General features: G+C 44.6%; 8 non-coding genes and 3 pseudogenes across 8 annotated transcripts; all 11 read left to right on the top strand.

The window, feature by feature from the left end:
* Positions 1-624: 624 nt before the first annotated feature.
* On the top strand, positions 625-815 carry LOC141228859 (U2 spliceosomal RNA). Its single transcript, XR_012295656.1, has one exon. It is a non-coding gene; the product is annotated as a U2 spliceosomal RNA (small nuclear RNA).
* Positions 816-1930: 1115 nt separating this feature from the next.
* LOC141228858 (U2 spliceosomal RNA) lies at positions 1931-2121 on the top strand. Its single transcript, XR_012295655.1, has one exon. It is a non-coding gene; the product is annotated as a U2 spliceosomal RNA (small nuclear RNA).
* Positions 2122-3236: 1115 nt separating this feature from the next.
* On the top strand, positions 3237-3427 carry LOC141228857 (U2 spliceosomal RNA). The gene has a single exon (XR_012295654.1). It is a non-coding gene; the product is annotated as a U2 spliceosomal RNA (small nuclear RNA).
* Positions 3428-4536: 1109 nt separating this feature from the next.
* Positions 4537-4727, top strand: LOC141228855 (U2 spliceosomal RNA). Its single transcript, XR_012295652.1, has one exon. It is a non-coding gene; the product is annotated as a U2 spliceosomal RNA (small nuclear RNA).
* A 6231-nt stretch (positions 4728-10958) lies between these two features.
* LOC141228376 (U2 spliceosomal RNA) lies at positions 10959-11134 on the top strand (annotated as a pseudogene).
* A 1115-nt stretch (positions 11135-12249) lies between these two features.
* LOC141228854 (U2 spliceosomal RNA) lies at positions 12250-12440 on the top strand. The gene has a single exon (XR_012295651.1). It is a non-coding gene; the product is annotated as a U2 spliceosomal RNA (small nuclear RNA).
* A 1115-nt stretch (positions 12441-13555) lies between these two features.
* LOC141228853 (U2 spliceosomal RNA) lies at positions 13556-13746 on the top strand. The gene has a single exon (XR_012295650.1). It is a non-coding gene; the product is annotated as a U2 spliceosomal RNA (small nuclear RNA).
* Positions 13747-14861: 1115 nt separating this feature from the next.
* Positions 14862-15052, top strand: LOC141228852 (U2 spliceosomal RNA). The gene has a single exon (XR_012295649.1). It is a non-coding gene; the product is annotated as a U2 spliceosomal RNA (small nuclear RNA).
* A 1115-nt stretch (positions 15053-16167) lies between these two features.
* Positions 16168-16358, top strand: LOC141228851 (U2 spliceosomal RNA). The gene has a single exon (XR_012295648.1). It is a non-coding gene; the product is annotated as a U2 spliceosomal RNA (small nuclear RNA).
* Positions 16359-17473: 1115 nt separating this feature from the next.
* Positions 17474-17565, top strand: LOC141228499 (U2 spliceosomal RNA; annotated as a pseudogene).
* A 796-nt stretch (positions 17566-18361) lies between these two features.
* LOC141228446 (U2 spliceosomal RNA) lies at positions 18362-18537 on the top strand (annotated as a pseudogene).
* Positions 18538-19467: the final 930 nt, after the last annotated feature.

The raw sequence follows: 19467 nt of genomic DNA, 5'->3' as shown, positions 1-19467 counted from the left end.
ACGTTGTCTCCTTCTGCTGGAACACTGACTTCTTTCATTTAATGCCTGCAGACTATAAAAGAGAACCCAACCCAAAAAGTTTGGTTGATTAGTCTGTGGCATTCTGTTAAACTGTTGCTTATGGCGGTCTCTGTGAGCTTCTCAGCGACATTCAGCCAGCCAGGTATCCTGCCTGCAGTAGATGGAATGTGGCAATGGAACGCTGGCTGCGCGTGTCATAATAGGCTCTGAGCCTTTATATACCTGTGCACAGCAGCAGCCACCTTCAGTCTGCTGCTGGACAGCCAGCAGCAGCAGCAGGAGAGGTATGTAATCAGGAGCCCTCCTGCTAAGGGTAGACAGCTGCTCGTTCCACCCCACCCCCCGCCTTAATTGGTTCTCCTCCCTTCCAATGGTGTTGAGGCGGGTGGGAACAGCAGGGGGTGAAGGTGCTGTGTTTAAAGAGGTGGAGTTATGCAGATCTAAAACGCGTGGATTGCAGCAGCAGCAAGCCGAAAAGTGCAGGCATGTAAGGGATCTAGAGGTTGACAACATGTCTTCTTAACGGGAGTCCAGGAGCTCATCTCCACAAATGGACTTTTCAGGATCCTTGGGTGGCTCCGTAGTTTGAAACCAATTCTGGTTATCGCTTCTCGGCCTTTTGGCTAAGATCAAGTGTAGTATCTGTTCTTATCAGTTTAATATCTGATACGTCCCCTATCTGGGGACCATATATTAAATGGATTTTTAGAACAGGGAGATGGAAAAAGAGCTTGCTCTGTCCACTCCACGCATTGACCTGGTATTGCAGTATCTCCAGGACCGGTGCACCCCTTCTTTAATGCAGTTTCTAAAATCAGAAAGAATTGAATTCAATGTTTTTTGTTCATTTTGCTTGTTTGTCGGATTTTGGGATGGACTCTTTGGCTTTGCTTTTCTTCTCCTCATTGGATTTTTCATGTTCAAAGTTGCAGAAGCCAGATTACAAGCTCATTTTGGTTCAACTTCAGCAACTGTGCATTACATTGCCATGTAATGTGATGCGATGCTATCTTTCTAGCTCTCCCTTTTTACTTCCTTTTGGATAAACAGACATATTAGGCAAGCATTTTGGAGCTTTCACCTAAATAACTACAGGTGGTGAGATAAGCTGCACAATATAATTGACCTTTCAGTATATTGTTGCACACACACCATCTATTTAGCAAATGCCCTTGTTATCAACAGCAGCCTTTTAAACTCACCTGAGCTAACAGGTATGTGCGCTGGTTACTCTGCTGCGCTTAAAATTTCTTTTTTGGTTTGCTACAATGCCTTTTCTGAAACGTTGTCTCCTTCTGCTGGAACACTGACTTCTTTCATTTAATGCCTGCAGACTATAAAAGAGAACCCAACCCAAAAAGTTTGGTTGATTAGTCTGTGGCATTCTGTTAAACTGTTGCTTATGGCGGTCTCTGTGAGCTTCTCAGCGACATTCAGCCAGCCAGGTATCCTGCCTGCAGTAGATGGAATGTGGCAATGGAACGCTGGCTGCGCGTGTCATAATAGGCTCTGAGCCTTTATATACCTGTGCACAGCAGCAGCCACCTTCAGTCTGCTGCTGGACAGCCAGCAGCAGCAACAGCAGGAGAGGTATGTAATCAGGAGCCCTCCTGCTAAGGGTAGACAGCTGCTCGTTCCACCCCACCCCCCGCCTTAATTGGTTCTCCTCCCTTCCAACGGTGTTGAGGCGGGTGGGAACAGCAGGGGGTGAAGGTGCTGTGTTTAAAGAGGTGGAGTTATGCAGATCTAAAACGCGTGGATTGCAGCAGCAGCAAGCCGAAAAGTGCAGGCATGTAAGGGATCTAGAGGTTGACAACATGTCTTCTTAACGGGAGTCCAGGAGCTCATCTCCACAAATGGACTTTTCAGGATCCTTGGGTGGCTCCGTAGTTTGAAACCAATTCTGGTTATCGCTTCTCGGCCTTTTGGCTAAGATCAAGTGTAGTATCTGTTCTTATCAGTTTAATATCTGATACGTCCCCTATCTGGGGACCATATATTAAATGGATTTTTAGAACAGGGAGATGGAAAAAGAGCTTGCTCTGTCCACTCCACGCATTGACCTGGTATTGCAGTATCTCCAGGACCGGTGCACCCCTTCTTTAATGCAGTTTCTAAAATCAGAAAGAATTGAATTCAATGTTTTTTGTTCATTTTGCTTGTTTGTCGGATTTTGGGATGGACTCTTTGGCTTTGCTTTTCTTCTCCTCATTGGATTTTTCATGTTCAAAGTTGCAGAAGCCAGATTACAAGCTCATTTTGGTTCAACTTCAGCAACTGTGCATTGCATTGCCATGTAATGTGATGCAATGCTATCTTTCTAGCTCTCCCTTTTTACTTCCTTTTGGATAAACAGACATATTAGGCAAGCATTTTGGAGCTTTCACCTAAATAACTACAGGTGGTGAGATAAGCTGCACAATATAATTGACCTTTCAGTATATTGTTGCACACACACCATCTATTTAGCAAATGCCCTTGTTATCAACAGCAGCCTTTTAAACTCACCTGAGCAAACAGGTATGTGCGCTGGTTACTCTGCTGCGCTTAAAATTTCTTTTTTGGTTTGCTACAATGCCTTTTCTGAAACGTTGTCTCCTTCTGCTGGAACACTGATTTCTTTCATTTAATGCCTGCAGACTATAAAAGAGAACCCAACCCAAAAAGTTTGGTTGATTAGTCTGTGGCATTCTGTTAAACTGTTGCTTATGGCGGTCTCTGTGAGCTTCTCAGCGACATTCAGCCAGCCAGGTATCCTGCCTGCAGTAGATGGAATGTGGCAATGGAACGCTGGCTGCGCGTGTCATAATAGGCTCTGAGCCTTTATATACCTGTGCACAGCAGCAGCCACCTTCAGTCTTCTGCTGGACAGCCAGCAGCAGCAGCAGCAGGAGAGGTATGTAATCAGGAGCCCTCCTGCTAAGGGTAGACAGCTGCTCGTTCCACCCCACCCCCCGCCTTAATTGGTTCTCCTCCCTTCCAACGGTGTTGAGGCGGGTGGGAACAGCAGGGGGTGAAGGTGCTGTGTTTAAAGAGGTGGAGTTATGCAGATCTAAAACGCGTGGATTGCAGCAGCAGCAAGCCGAAAAGTGCAGGCATGTAAGGGATCTAGAGGTTGACAACATGTCTTCTTAACGGGAGTCCAGGAGCTCATCTCCACAAATGGACTTTTCAGGATCCTTGGGTGGCTCCGTAGTTTGAAACCAATTCTGGTTATCGCTTCTCGGCCTTTTGGCTAAGATCAAGTGTAGTATCTGTTCTTATCAGTTTAATATCTGATACGTCCCCTATCTGGGGACCATATATTAAATGGATTTTTAGAACAGGGAGATGGAAAAAGAGCTTGCTCTGTCCACTCCACGCATTGACCTGGTATTGCAGTATCTCCAGGACCGGTGCACCCCTTCTTTAATGCAGTTTCTAAAATCAGAAAGAATTGAATTCAATGTTTTTTGTTCATTTTGCTTGTTTGTCGGATTTGGGGATGGACTCTTTGGCTTTGCTTTTCTTCTCCTCATTGGATTTTTCATGTTCAAAGTTGCAGAAGCCAGATTACAAGCTCATTTTGGTTCAACTTCAGCAACTGTGCATTGCATTGCCATGTAATGTGATGCAATGCTATCTTTCTAGCTCTCCCTTTTTACTTCCTTTTGGATAAACAGACATATTAGGCAAGCATTTTGGAGCTTTCACCTAAATAACTACAGGTGGTGAGATAAGCTGCACAATATAATTGACCTTTCAGTATATTGTTGCACACACACCATCTATTTAGCAAATGCCCTTGTTATCAACAGCAGCCTTTTAAACTCACCTGAGCTAACAGGTATGTGCGCTGGTTACTCTGCTGCGCTTAAAATTTCTTTTTTGGTTTGCTACAATGCCTTTTCTGAAACGTTGTCTCCTTCTGCTGGAACACTGACTTCTTTCATTTAATGCCTGCAGACTATAAAAGAGAACCCAACCCAAAAAGTTTGGTTGATTAGTCTGTGGCATTCTGTTAAACTGTTGCTTATGGCGGTCTCTGTGAGCTTCTCAGCGACATTCAGCCAGCCAGGTATCCTGCCTGCAGTAGATGGAATGTGGCAATGGAACGCTGGCTGCGCGTGTCATAATAGGCTCTGAGCCTTTATATACCTGTGCACAGCAGCAGCCACCTTCAGTCTGCTGCTGGACAGCCAGCAGCAGCAGGAGAGGTATGTAATCAGGAGCCCTCCTGCTAAGGGTAGACAGCTGCTCGTTCCACCCCACCCCCCGCCTTAATTGGTTCTCCTCCCTTCCAACGGTGTTGAGGCGGGTGGGAACAGCAGGGGGTGAAGGTGCTGTGTTTAAAGAGGTGGAGTTATGCAGATCTAAAACGCGTGGATTGCAGCAGCAGCAAGCCGAAAAGTGCAGGCATGTAAGGGATCTAGAGGTTGACAACATGTCTTCTTAACGGGAGTCCAGGAGCTCATCTCCACAAATGGACTTTTCAGGATCCTTGGGTGGCTCCGTAGTTTGAAACCAATTCTGGTTATCGCTTCTCGGCCTTTTGGCTAAGATCAAGTGTAGTATCTGTTCTTATCAGTTTAATATCTGATACGTCCCCTATCTGGGGACCATATATTAAATGGATTTTTAGAACAGGGAGATGGAAAAAGAGCTTGCTCTGTCCACTCCACGCATTGACCTGGTATTGCAGTATCTCCAGGACCGGTGCACCCCTTCTTTAATGCAGTTTCTAAAATCAGAAAGAATTGAATTCAATGTTTTTTGTTCATTTTGCTTGTTTGTCGGATTTTGGGATGGACTCTTTGGCTTTGCTTTTCTTCTCCTCATTGGATTTTTCATGTTCAAAGTTGCAGAAGCCAGATTACAAGCTCATTTTGGTTCAACTTCAGCAACTGTGCATTGCATTGCCATGTAATGTGATGCAATGCTATCTTTCTAGCTCTCCCTTTTTACTTCCTTTTGGATAAACAGACATATTAGGCAAGCATTTTGGAGCTTTCACCTAAATAACTACAGGTGGTGAGATAAGCTGCACAATATAATTGACCTTTCAGTATATTGTTGCACACACACCATCTATTTAGCAAATGCCCTTGTTATCAACAGCAGCCTTTTAAACTCACCTGAGCTAACAGGTATGTGCGCTGGTTACTCTGCTGCGCTTAAAATTTCTTTTTTGGTTTGCTACAATGCCTTTTCTGAAACGTTGTCTCCTTCTGCTGGAACACTGACTTCTTTCATTTAATGCCTGCAGACTATAAAAGAGAACCCAACCCAAAAAGTTTGGTTGATTAGTCTGTGGCATTCTGTTAAACTGTTGCTTATGGCGGTCTCTGTGAGCTTCTCAGCGACATTCAGCCAGCCAGGTATCCTGCCTGCAGTAGATGGAATGTGGCAATGGAACGCTGGCTGCGCGTGTCATAATAGGCTCTGAGCCTTTATATACCTGTGCACAGCAGCAGCCACCTTCAGTCTGCTGCTGGACAGCCAGCAGCAGCAGCAGCAGGAGAGGTATGTAATCAGGAGCCCTCCTGCTAAGGGTAGACAGCTGCTCGTTCCACCCCACCCCCCGCCTTAATTGGTTCTCCTCCCTTCCAATGGTGTTGAGGCGGGTGGGAACAGCAGGGGGTGAAGGTGCTGTGTTTAAAGAGGTGGAGTTATGCAGATCTAAAACGCGTGGATTGCAGCAGCAGCAAGCCGAAAAGTGCAGGCATGTAAGGGATCTAGAGGTTGACAACATGTCTTCTTAACGGGAGTCCAGGAGCTCATCTGCACAAATGGACTTTTCAGGATCCTTGGGTGGCTCCGTAGTTTGAAACCAATTCTGGTTATCGCTTCTCGGCCTTTTGGCTAAGATACCACATCTTGCCAGAAGGATTCTAAGCCAATCGTGCCCTTGGCCTTGAGGCATCGGCGGTGTAAAAGCCGTCTTAAGCCTCATGCTGCTTTAGGGGGCAGATACGCAAAGAAACCAAGAAGGCGATCGACCCTATCTACCTTTTGAAGATGACATCAGCAGTAGCGGCCGCAGTGCGCTATGCCAGAGCTGGTGACCTTCGCATCAAGAACTCTTTCAAGATCGAAGTGGACGATGCATCCAAGGAGAAGATGACCTTGAAGTTTTTCGTGAGGAGAGTGCTGCTGGAGATCCTAGGAGTAAAGAGGGAAGACATCCTGGCCCTTCAAGATCGCCCCGGTTCCTTCACTTTGACTCTGGAGTCGGAGTATGCGTGCCAGAACCTCTTCCGCCAGATTCACCTGCACCTTTCAGATGAGGATCTTAAAGGACTCACCTTTGTCATCCTTTACTCCGGTGGAGAGAAGCCGCTCGTGGTTCAGATGAGCAACCCTCATGTTCCCTTAGTTAATATTATTTGCTTTCTTCAAAACTATTTCCCAGAACTGCGGTATTCCCACAAGGTCATGAATGAGGAAAACCTCTGGACGGGAAAGCATAAATTTTTTGTTAAATTTTGTGAAGATCCAAATGGCATTGGTGGTCAGCGTCATCCTCCGTCAAGTTTCCTGATCGGTAGGGAGCGGGGGCGCCTCTTCTACCCGGACATGCCCCTCTTCTGCCGGAAATGCATGTGTTTCGGTCACACTTATGAGAACTGCAAGGAGGAGGTGGCAATCTGTAAGAAGTGCTACAAGCATGGACATGCCACAATGGACTGTACCAATGAGATGGTGTGCAACATCTGCCGGGTCCCAGGTCACTCCTTCCGGGAGTGTCCTTTGAAGAAAAAGGCGGAAACCTATGCTGAAACGCTGGCAAAGCAACCTGCCCGTGTGCCTCCATCTGCTCCCGGGGGGCAGAGGCAACCCTCTGCTGTTCCTGCTCCTGCGGGTGCGTCTACAGCGCGGGGGCAGTCTTCTAGCTCTCCAGTACCTGCTCCACAGACCAAGCCTGCTAGTACATCAGGTGGTACGTCTGCACCTGCTGCACAGAGGAAGCCAACCAACCCTCCTGCTCCTGCTGCTAAGGGGGGTCCCACCGGTGCTCCTGTATCTACTGTGCGAACACAACCCCCTGTAGGCGGGTCCACAAGCACTTCAGTGCCTGCTGCACAGGGAAAACCTGCCAGTTCTCCTATTCCTGCTGCGCATAAGCCCACGTCTATGCAGAAACCTCCAGCTGAGAAACCTGTCCGTCCTGAGAGGAGGGAAGCTTCATCTAAGGACTGGGCTGCTGATTCTGATCCGGGTGATATGGTGGTGGAGGGGAGTCCCTCTGCTGAAATCGGGACATTTAGCTCGGAGGAAGAAGCAATGGAGCTGGAAACTCGTAGGAAAAGGAAAACAGATGATAGGTCTGATGAGAATGTGGCCAGGGAGACTTCCAAGAAGTGTCCATTAAAACCAAGTCTTCTGCAATACAAGCCAATGGCTCCCGCTGCCCCTCCTGAGGAGCCAAGGCCTTCAGACCCTATAAACATTTCTTTTTCGGACTCAGAAGTGCAGAGCCCGTTAACATCGGTGGGCTTTATGTCTGATTCTGACAGTAGTGTGACCTGAACTAACCTATCATGACCTCATCAATTAAAGTAGCCTCGCTCAATGTGAGGAGTATAAGGGGCTCTACAAGAAGGGCTGCTTTGTTTTCCTACCTGTCAACAGTGGACTGTGATGTCTTTTGTTTGCAAGAATGTAACATTGACTTTGATATGAATTATGCAGATTTAAGAAAAGATTGGCCTCATGGGCCCTCTATCTGGTCCGGAGATAATGAAAATCGTTCCTCTGGCATTGGAGTGCTGTTTAGGTCGCATGACTTTAAAATCAACTCTTTTGTGGACATTTCTTCTGGACGTGCTCTTTTCTTAAATATTAGTTTTAAAGGTGTGGACTTTAGACTTTTGAACATTTATGCTTCTCCGGTGAAGGAAGAGAGACATCAGTTGTTTGAAGATGTGCAATATTACCTACCTGGTTCATCGCCTCTGATGTTCTGTGGGGATTTCAATTGTGTCTTGCCTGGTGAAGGGAGAAGCGGGAGTTCCACCGTTCCTAAAAAAGACAAAACAGAGAAACAACTAAAGGATTTGTTAACTGATTTTTTTCTTAGAGACTCCTGGAAAGAGATCCGTAGTAATGATCCCGGTTATACTTGGGAGAACTCTTCTTCTAAATCTCGTATTGATTTTATTTTCATGTCCCAATATGTGAATGTCAAATCTGTTGTCTTAATCCCAAACATTTTTTCAGATCATAAGATGTTGCTATCAGAGTTAGAATTACCTGGGCTTGTCAAGGCAAGAGGAGTTTGGAGGCTAAATACAACATTGTTACAAGATCCTAAGGTAAGAACAGATTTTAAAGCGTTTTTTAATTATTTAAGAACAAAACAACAAAAATTTTTAACTCTGCTAGAATGGTGGGAATACAGCAAGATGAAGATAAAAAGTTTTTTTATCAAGGTCAGCATAGCCAATGCAAGAGAAAAGTCCGCTTGGCATAAAAGGCTTATTACTAAATTGCAGACCTGTTATCAACTAAGAGATGTGGGACTTGAAATGGATGATTTAATTGAAGCAACAAAAAAAGAAATTAAAAAGAGTATAGAGTCGAAGGGTAAGGAAATAATTTATAACTCAAAAATTGAAGTGATGGAGAAAAATGAAAAGTGCTCAAGATTTTTTTTTAAAAAAGTAGTTGCTGCTAAGGAAATGATAACAGAATTAGAGGGTGAAACTACAACTGAAGGTATGCTCAACCAAGCTCACCAGTTTTATCAGCAGCTTTTTAATGAGAAAACTATAGACCAGTCTTTTACTGAAGATGCCCTTAATTCATTAAAAAATAGTCTGAGCCGCGAAGACCAAGAATTGTTATGCACTGAAGTCACCTTGTCGGAAGTAGATGCTGCTATCAAAAGTTTTTCCTATGGGAAAACCCCTGGTTCTGACGGTTTGCCTGTTGAATTTTATCGTGAATTTTGGAATTTTTTAAAACCCGACTTGTTTTTAGTAATCAAAGAAGCTTTTAAGTGTGATATCCTGCCTATATCTTGGAGAAGTGGTCTGGTCTCCCTGATTTTTAAAAAAGGAGCCAAATCCCATCTGGCAAACTGGAGACCAATCACACTGTTGAATGTTGATTACAAGTTGATGTCCAAAATTTTAGTGAACCGTTTTAAAAAAGTTTTATCCAAAGTTATTTATGAAGACCAGGTATGTGGGGTGCCAGGAAGAGGAGTTGCGGAGCATCTCAATACCATCCGCGATGTCATATGGTACCAGCAATCCAGGAAGCAAGACTTAGCAATTTTATCGTTGGATTTTCAAAAGGCTTTTGATCGTGTCTCTCATTGTTTTTTATGGTTGGTTTTAAAAAAAATGGGCTTCCCTGAAATTTTTATCAAGCAAGTGGCACTTTTATATAAGAACTCTTTTAGTAAAATTTTAATCAATGGATTTTTGTCTAATGAAGTGTTTTTGCATTCAGGTGTGAAGCAAGGCTGCCCTTTGTCCCCAGTGCTATTTATATGTGCAATAGAGCCTCTTTTATCTATGCTACGAGAGGATAAAGTGATTAAAGGTGTCCCTATCCCTGGAGGACATGGAAGAGATGTGAAGGTAATGGGCTACATGGATGATATTACTATTTTTTGTTCATCACCTGCCGCTCTCAGGAGAGCTATAAGAACGACCAATTTTTTTTGTGAAGCCTCAGGTTTTAAGTTAAACATTGAGAAATGTGATTGTTTTGTCCGTGGCAATTGGGCGGATGTGTCCATCCCTGATCTCCCGATGCAGTCAGAGAAGATTAAAATTCTGGGCGTGATTTTTGATCGACAGAATGATGGAATGAAGAGCTGGGATGGAGTAAGGGACAAAATACAAAAGAAGATTGACTTTTGGAAATTAAGAAAATTAACAATCGAAGGTAAAGTTTTAATTATTAAGGCCCTTCTGCTTCCTGTCATGTTATATCTCAGTTATGTTTATCCCCCAAGTGACCTTACAGCGAGAAGATTACAGAGAATGCTGTTTGAATTTGTGTGGAACTCTAAGTTCGAAAAGGTGAAGAGAGAAACAATGTACAAGATGCACCACCTTGGTGGTAAGGATGTTCCCAACGTCAAACTGTTTTTATACTCCAAGTTTTTTAGCCTCTGTTTTAAATATATGTTTGCTTCAAGCCCTTGGGCACATTTTTTAAGATATGCAGCTGGCCACATTTTTAGGAGGCGAAAGTGGATATCCATTTCTTTAACAAGCCCAGTGTTGTTATCACCTCCACAACAATATGCCATCCTGGAGAAAGTTATCAGATTATATGGCCTAGATTCTTTTGAGATGGAGACATTGAAGAATGCAAGGAAGCTGCTGCAGCAATTAAAAAAGAAAGAAACTTTGACGCCCATAAGCCATTATTCATATAGCAGAGTCACTAAAATATGGAATTTAACAAATGCACCTTACCTGATGAATCAACATAAAGACTTAGCTTGGATGATTGTGCAGGAATGTTTACCGACTCGTGATTTCCAGTATAAAAGAAGACTGAGCACTATACAAACCTGCCCGAGGCATCAGTGCAATAATGATGAGACTACTATGCACCTTATTTGGAATTGTGATTTTGCACAGCAAGTGTGGAAAGACTGTGGTGAGCTTTTAAAATTTTTATCTGGTCTTAATTTTTTAAGCCATGAAGTGGTTTTATATGGGATTTTACCAAACATGACGAAAGAAAAAGAGAGAGTTTTATGGTGCACTTTGAGTTGTGTTAAAAGTGCTCTATGGAAGACCAGAAACATATTGTTGTTTAAAAGAGACTATATAGAAGTCAAGGATTGTATAAGACTGGCATTAAGTGAAATTTATATGTACTACCTAATGGATATGAAGAAGTTTGGAAAGAAAAGAGCCCTGAGTATATGGAACTATCACCTATGGAAGATGTTATTTTAAAGCTCTGAAGAAAAGATAAAGACTACGATATTTTAAATATAAACGCAAAATCTGTTCTTATCAGTTTAATATCTGATACGTCCCCTATCTGGGGACCATATATTAAATGGATTTTTAGAACAGGGAGATGGAAAAAGAGCTTGCTCTGTCCACTCCACGCATTGACCTGGTATTGCAGTATCTCCAGGACCGGTGCACCCCTTCTTTAATGCAGTTTCTAAAATCAGAAAGAATTGAATTCAATGTTTTTTGTTCATTTTGCTTGTTTGTCGGATTTTGGGATGGACTCTTTGGCTTTGCTTTTCTTCTCCTCATTGGATTTTTCATGTTCAAAGTTGCAGAAGCCAGATTACAAGCTCATTTTGGTTCAACTTCAGCAACTGTGCATTGCATTGCCATGTAATGTGATGCGATGCTATCTTTCTAGCTCTCCCTTTTTACTTCCTTTTGGATAAACAGACATATTAGGCAAGCATTTTGGAGCTTTCACCTAAATAACTACAGGTGGTGAGATAAGCTGCACAATATAATTGACCTTTCAGTATATTGTTGCACACACACCATCTATTTAGCAAATGCCCTTGTTATCAACAGCAGCCTTTTAAACTCACCTGAGCTAACAGGTATGTGCGCTGGTTACTCTGCTGCGCTTAAAATTTCTTTTTTGGTTTGCTACAATGCCTTTTCTGAAACGTTGTCTCCTTCTGCTGGAACACTGACTTCTTTCATTTAATGCCTGCAGACTATAAAAGAGAACCCAACCCAAAAAGTTTGGTTGATTAGTCTGTGGCATTCTGTTAAACTGTTGCTTATGGCGGTCTCTGTGAGCTTCTCAGCGACATTCAGCCAGCCAGGTATCCTGCCTGCAGTAGATGGAATGTGGCAATGGAACGCTGGCTGCGCGTGTCATAATAGGCTCTGAGCCTTTATATACCTGTGCACAGCAGCAGCCACCTTCAGTCTGCTGCTGGACAGCCAGCAGCAGCAACAGCAGGAGAGGTATGTAATCAGGAGCCCTCCTGCTAAGGGTAGACAGCTGCTCGTTCCACCCCACCCCCCGCCTTAATTGGTTCTCCTCCCTTCCAACGGTGTTGAGGCGGGTGGGAACAGCAGGGGGTGAAGGTGCTGTGTTTAAAGAGGTGGAGTTATGCAGATCTAAAACGCGTGGATTGCAGCAGCAGCAAGCCGAAAAGTGCAGGCATGTAAGGGATCTAGAGGTTGACAACATGTCTTCTTAACGGGAGTCCAGGAGCTCATCTCCACAAATGGACTTTTCAGGATCCTTGGGTGGCTCCGTAGTTTGAAACCAATTCTGGTTATCGCTTCTCGGCCTTTTGGCTAAGATCAAGTGTAGTATCTGTTCTTATCAGTTTAATATCTGATACGTCCCCTATCTGGGGACCATATATTAAATGGATTTTTAGAACAGGGAGATGGAAAAAGAGCTTGCTCTGTCCACTCCACGCATTGACCTGGTATTGCAGTATCTCCAGGACCGGTGCACCCCTTCTTTAATGCAGTTTCTAAAATCAGAAAGAATTGAATTCAATGTTTTTTGTTCATTTTGCTTGTTTGTCGGATTTTGGGATGGACTCTTTGGCTTTGCTTTTCTTCTCCTCATTGGATTTTTCATGTTCAAAGTTGCAGAAGCCAGATTACAAGCTCATTTTGGTTCAACTTCAGCAACTGTGCATTGCATTGCCATGTAATGTGATGCAATGCTATCTTTCTAGCTCTCCCTTTTTACTTCCTTTTGGATAAACAGACATATTAGGCAAGCATTTTGGAGCTTTCACCTAAATAACTACAGGTGGTGAGATAAGCTGCACAATATAATTGACCTTTCAGTATATTGTTGCACACACACCATCTATTTAGCAAATACCCTTGTTATCAACAGCAGCCTTTTAAACTCACCTGAGCTAACAGGTATGTGCGCTGGTTACTCTGCTGCGCTTAAAATTTCTTTTTTGGTTTGCTACAATGCCTTTTCTGAAACGTTGTCTCCTTCTGCTGGAACACTGACTTCTTTCATTTAATGCCTGCAGACTATAAAAGAGAACCCAACCCAAAAAGTTTGGTTGATTAGTCTGTGGCATTCTGTTAAACTGTTGCTTATGGCGGTCTCTGTGAGCTTCTCAGCGACATTCAGCCAGCCAGGTATCCTGCCTGCAGTAGATGGAATGTGGCAATGGAACGCTGGCTGCGCGTGTCATAATAGGCTCTGAGCCTTTATATACCTGTGCACAGCAGCAGCCACCTTCAGTCTGCTGCTGGACAGCCAGCAGCAGCAGCAGCAGGAGAGGTATGTAATCAGGAGCCCTCCTGCTAAGGGTAGACAGCTGCTCGTTCCACCCCACCCCCCGCCTTAATTGGTTCTCCTCCCTTCCAACGGTGTTGAGGCGGGTGGGAACAGCAGGGGGTGAAGGTGCTGTGTTTAAAGAGGTGGAGTTATGCAGATCTAAAACGCGTGGATTGCAGCAGCAGCAAGCCGAAAAGTGCAGGCATGTAAGGGATCTAGAGGTTGACAACATGTCTTCTTAACGGGAGTCCAGGAGCTCATCTCCACAAATGGACTTTTCAGGATCCTTGGGTGGCTCCGTAGTTTGAAACCAATTCTGGTTATCGCTTCTCGGCCTTTTGGCTAAGATCAAGTGTAGTATCTGTTCTTATCAGTTTAATATCTGATACGTCCCCTATCTGGGGACCATATATTAAATGGATTTTTAGAACAGGGAGATGGAAAAAGAGCTTGCTCTGTCCACTCCACGCATTGACCTGGTATTGCAGTATCTCCAGGACCGGTGCACCCCTTCTTTAATGCAGTTTCTAAAATCAGAAAGAATTGAATTCAATGTTTTTTGTTCATTTTGCTTGTTTGTCGGATTTGGGGATGGACTCTTTGGCTTTGCTTTTCTTCTCCTCATTGGATTTTTCATGTTCAAAGTTGCAGAAGCCAGATTACAAGCTCATTTTGGTTCAACTTCAGCAACTGTGCATTGCATTGCCATGTAATGTGATGCAATGCTATCTTTCTAGCTCTCCCTTTTTACTTCCTTTTGGATAAACAGACATATTAGGCAAGCATTTTGGAGCTTTCACCTAAATAACTACAGGTGGTGAGATAAGCTGCACAATATAATTGACCTTTCAGTATATTGTTGCACACACACCATCTATTTAGCAAATGCCCTTGTTATCAACAGCAGCCTTTTAAACTCACCTGAGCTAACAGGTATGTGCGCTGGTTACTCTGCTGCGCTTAAAATTTCTTTTTTGGTTTGCTACAATGCCTTTTCTGAAACGTTGTCTCCTTCTGCTGGAACACTGACTTCTTTCATTTAATGCCTGCAGACTATAAAAGAGAACCCAACCCAAAAAGTTTGGTTGATTAGTCTGTGGCATTCTGTTAAACTGTTGCTTATGGCGGTCTCTGTGAGCTTCTCAGCGACATTCAGCCAGCCAGGTATCCTGCCTGCAGTAGATGGAATGTGGCAATGGAACGCTGGCTGCGCGTGTCATAATAGGCTCTGAGCCTTTATATACCTGTGCACAGCAGCAGCCACCTTCAGTCTGCTGCAGGACAGCCAGCAGCAGCAGCAGCAGGAGAGGTATGTAATCAGGAGCCCTCCTGCTAAGGGTAGACAGCTGCTCGTTCCACCCCACCCCCCGCCTTAATTGGTTCTTCTCCCTTCCAACGGTGTTGAGGCGGGTGGGAACAGCAGGGGGTGAAGGTGCTGTGTTTAAAGAGGTGGAGTTATGCAGATCTAAAACGCGTGGATTGCAGCAGCAGCAAGCCGAAAAGTGCAGGCATGTAAGGGATCTAGAGGTTGACAACATGTCTTCTTAACGGGAGTCCAGGAGCTCATCTCCACAAATGGACTTTTCAGGATCCTTGGGTGGCTCCGTAGTTTGAAACCAATTCTGGTTATCGCTTCTCGGCCTTTTGGCTAAGATCAAGTGTAGTATCTGTTCTTATCAGTTTAATATCTGATACGTCCCCTATCTGGGGACCATATATTAAATGGATTTTTAGAACAGGGAGATGGAAAAAGAGCTTGCTCTGTCCACTCCACGCATTGACCTGGTATTGCAGTATCTCCAGGACCGGTGCACCCCTTCTTTAATGCAGTTTCTAAAATCAGAAAGAATTGAATTCAATGTTTTTTGTTCATTTTGCTTGTTTGTCGGATTTTGGGATGGACTCTTTGGCTTTGCTTTTCTTCTCCTCATTGGATTTTTCATGTTCAAAGTTGCAGAAGCCAGATTACAAGCTCATTTTGGTTCAACTTCAGCAACTGTGCATTGCATTGCCATGTAATGTGATGCAATGCTATCTTTCTAGCTCTCCCTTTTTACTTCCTTTTGGATAAACAGACATATTAGGCAAGCATTTTGGAGCTTTCACCTAAATAACTACAGGTGGTGAGATAAGCTGCACAATATAATTGACCTTTCAGTATATTGTTGCACACACACCATCTATTTAGCAAATGCCCTTGTTATCAACAGCAGCCTTTTAAACTCACCTGAGCTAACAGGTATGTGCGCTGGTTACTCTGCTGCGCTTAAAATTTCTTTTTTGGTTTGCTACAATGCCTTTTCTGAAACGTTGTCTCCTTCTGCTGGAACACTGACTTCTTTCATTTAATGCCTGCAGACTATAAAAGAGAACCCAACCCAAAAAGTTTGGTTGATTAGTCTGTGGCATTCTGTTAAACTGTTGCTTATGGCGGTCTCTGTGAGCTTCTCAGCGACATTCAGCCAGCCAGGTATCCTGCCTGCAGTAGATGGAATGTGGCAATGGAACGCTGGCTGCGCGTGTCATAATAGGCTCTGAGCCTTTATATACCTGTGCACAGCAGCAGCCACCTTCAGTCTGCTGCTGGACAGCCAGCAGCAGCAGCAGCAGGAGAGGTATGTAATCAGGAGCCCTCCTGCTAAGGGTAGACAGCTGCTCGTTCCACCCCACCCCCCGCCTTAATTGGTTCTCCTCCCTTCCAATGGTGTTGAGGCGGGTGGGAACAGCAGGGGGTGAAGGTGCTGTGTTTAAAGAGGTGGAGTTATGCAGATCTAAAACGCGTGGATTGCAGCAGCAGCAAGCCGAAAAGTGCAGGCATGTAAGGGATCTAGAGGTTGACAACATGTCTTCTTAACGGGAGTCCAGGAGCTCATCTCCACAAATGGACTTTTCAGGATCCTTGGGTGGCTCCGTAGTTTGAAACCAATTCTGGTTATCGCTTCTCGGCCTTTTGGCTAAGATCAAGTGTAGTATCTGTTCTTATCAGTTTAATATCTGATACGTCCCCTATCTGGGGACCATATATTAAATGGATTTTTAGAACAGGGAGATGGAAAAAGAGCTTGCTCTGTCCACTCCACGCATTGACCTGGTATTGCAGTATCTCCAGGACCGGTGCACCCCTTCTTTAATGCAGTTTCTAAAATCAGAAAGAATTGAATTCAATGTTTTTTGTTCATTTTACTTGTTTGTCGGATTTTGGGATGGACTCTTTGGCTTTGCTTTTCTTCTCCTCATTGGATTTTTCATGTTCAAAGTTGCAGAAGCCAGATTACAAGCTCATTTTGGTTCAACTTCAGCAACTGTGCATTGCATTGCCATGTAATGTGATGCAATGCTATCTTTCTAGCTCTCCCTTTTTACTTCCTTTTGGATAAACAGACATATTAGGCAAGCATTTTGGAGCTTTCACCTAAATAACTACAGGTGGTGAGATAAGCTGCACAATATAATTGACCTTTCAGTATATTGTTGCACACACACCATCTATTTAGCAAATGCCCTTGTTATCAACAGCAGCCTTTTAAACTCACCTGAGCTAACAGGTATGTGCGCTGGTTACTCTGCTGCGCTTAAAATTTCTTTTTTGGTTTGCTACAATGCCTTTTCTGAAACGTTGTCTCCTTCTGCTGGAACACTGACTTCTTTCATTTAATGCCTGCAGACTATAAAAGAGAACCCAACCCAAAAAGTTTGGTTGATTAGTCTGTGGCATTCTGTTAAACTGTTGCTTATGGCGGTCTCTGTGAGCTTCTCAGCGACATTCAGCCAGCCAGGTATCCTGCCTGCAGTAGATGGAATGTGGCAATGGAACGCTGGCTGCGCGTGTCATAATAGGCTCTGAGCCTTTATATACCTGTGCACAGCAGCAGCCACCTTCAGTCTGCTGCTGGACAGCCAGCAGCAGCAGCAGCAGGAGAGGTATGTAATCAGGAGCCCTCCTGCTAAGGGTAGACAGCTGCTCGTTCCACCCCACCCCCCGCCTTAATTGGTTCTCCTCCCTTCCAACGGTGTTGAGGCGGGTGGGAACAGCAGGGGGTGAAGGTGCTGTGTTTAAAGAGGTGGAGTTATGCAGATCTAAAACGCGTGGATTGCAGCAGCAGCAAGCCGAAAAGTGCAGGCATGTAAGGGATCTAGAGGTTGACAACATGTCTTCTTAACGGGAGTCCAGGAGCTCATCTCCACAAATGGACTTTTCAGGATCCTTGGGTGGCTCCGTAGTTTGAAACCAATTCTGGTTATCGCTTCTCGGCCTTTTGGCTAAGATCAAGTGTAGTATCTTTCGAAAAGGTGGTTTTGGATGTTGGCCGCCCTAGTAGATTGATACATTATGCACACTGGGGTTTAGGCGCTTGTTAGTACGCCAGGTGGCTAATATAGTCATCTGGTGGAAAGCATGGCCCCCCAGGATCGACGCCATTGGGCCGGGGAAGATCGAAAGCCCGAAGTGTGAAGTGCCCCAGGAGCGGTGACCCTGGGGTGCCTTAACTCACTGGGATTGGGAACCCCACTTGAGTTTATGGCACATTTGCACAAGCACTTCAAATTTTCTTTCTTCGCACACACCCTTATTCCGGGCCTTCTGGCCTTAGGATGGGGAATTTTTCAATTCCCGGTCGAAGGTCCGGGCAGTATTATACTGTGAAACCTTCACTATTTATTTAATTTCTTTGTCACTGTGTGTCCACTTATTCACGTGTGTCACGTCCTACTAGGATTTTGTCGGGATGCGGTTCCCTTACGGGTTCCTCTCTTGGCAGGTCTAGGGGGGGAGTGTGTGGCCATCAGGTTCCGCTCCCCCCTGAACCCCCCTGGCTCTCCTCTTTCGGGAGGAGAGCATTGTTGGCTCCCCTCTTCCGGGAGGGGAGCACAGTCTTTGGCTCCCAGTGCCTTGCTCGGGTGAGAACTCGGGCAGGTGCTGGGGGTAAGATTGGGTCGCCTCTGGCTTCGGCTGGAGGTGGCTTTTTGTCCCTGTTCCTCGCTGTGGCCTTTTGGCTCGGAGGGACGGGGAATGGTTTGGGGGACCCTTCTCCTTTTGGAGAGGGTTTCAAGAAGACCAGCATCCTAGTGCACTTTTTTTGTGGCACTTGTCACTTTTTTAAGCGCACTCGGGTTTTGTACACGAATTCGGGCTTTCAAAAAAAGAAAAAATCTGTTCTTATCAGTTTAATATCTGATACGTCCCCTATCTGGGGACCATATATTAAATGGATTTTTAGAACAGGGAGATGGAAAAAGAGCTTGCTCTGTCCACTCCACGCATTGACCTGGTATTGCAGTATCTCCAGGACCGGTGCACCCCTTCTTTAATGCAGTTTCTAAAATCAGAAAGAATTGAATTCAATGTTTTTTGTTCATTTTGCTTGTTTGTCGGATTTTGGGATGGACTCTTTGGCTTTGCTTTTCTTCTCCTCATTGGATTTTTCATGTTCAAAGTTGCAGAAGCCAGATTACAAGCTCATTTTGGTTCAACTTCAGCAACTGTGCATTGCATTGCCATGTAATGTGATGCAATGCTATCTTTCTAGCTCTCCCTTTTTACTTCCTTTTGGATAAACAGACATATTAGGCAAGCATTTTGGAGCTTTCACCTAAATAACTACAGGTGGTGAGATAAGCTGCACAATATAATTGACCTTTCAGTATATTGTTGCACACACACCATCTATTTAGCAAATGCCCTTGTTATCAACAGCAGCCTTTTAAACTCACCTGAGCTAACAGGTATGTGCACTGGTTACTCTGCTGCGCTTAAAATTTCTTTTTTGGTTTGCTACAATGCCTTTTCTGAAACGTTGTCTCCTTCTGCTGGAACACTGACTTCTTTCATTTAATGCCTGCAGACTATAAAAGAGAACCCAACCCAAAAAGTTTGGTTGATTAGTCTGTGGCATTCTGTTAAACTGTTGCTTATGGCGGTCTCTGTGAGCTTCTCAGCGACATTCACCCAGCCAGGTATCCTGCCTGCAGTAGATGGAATGTGGCAATGGAACGCTGGCTGCGCGTGTCATAATAGGCTCTGAGCCTTTATATACCTGTGCACAGCAGCAGCCACCTTCAGTCTGCTGCTGGACAGCCAGCAGCAGCAGCAGCAAGAGAGGTATGTAATCAGGAGCCCTCCTGCTAAGGGTAGACAGCTGCTCGTTCCACCCCACCCCCCGCCTTAATTGGTTCTCCTCCCTTCCAACGGTGTTGAGGCGGGTGGGAACAGCAGGGGGTGAAGGTGCTGTGTTT

The sequence above is a fragment of the Phyllobates terribilis genome, unplaced genomic scaffold, assembly GCF_046119375.1.
Source record: "Phyllobates terribilis strain yellow unplaced genomic scaffold, ASM4611937v1 Scaffold_437__1_contigs__length_1545540, whole genome shotgun sequence".
NCBI lineage: Eukaryota > Metazoa > Chordata > Amphibia > Anura > Dendrobatidae > Phyllobates > Phyllobates terribilis.
This window is presented reverse-complemented; position numbering and strand designations above follow the sequence as displayed.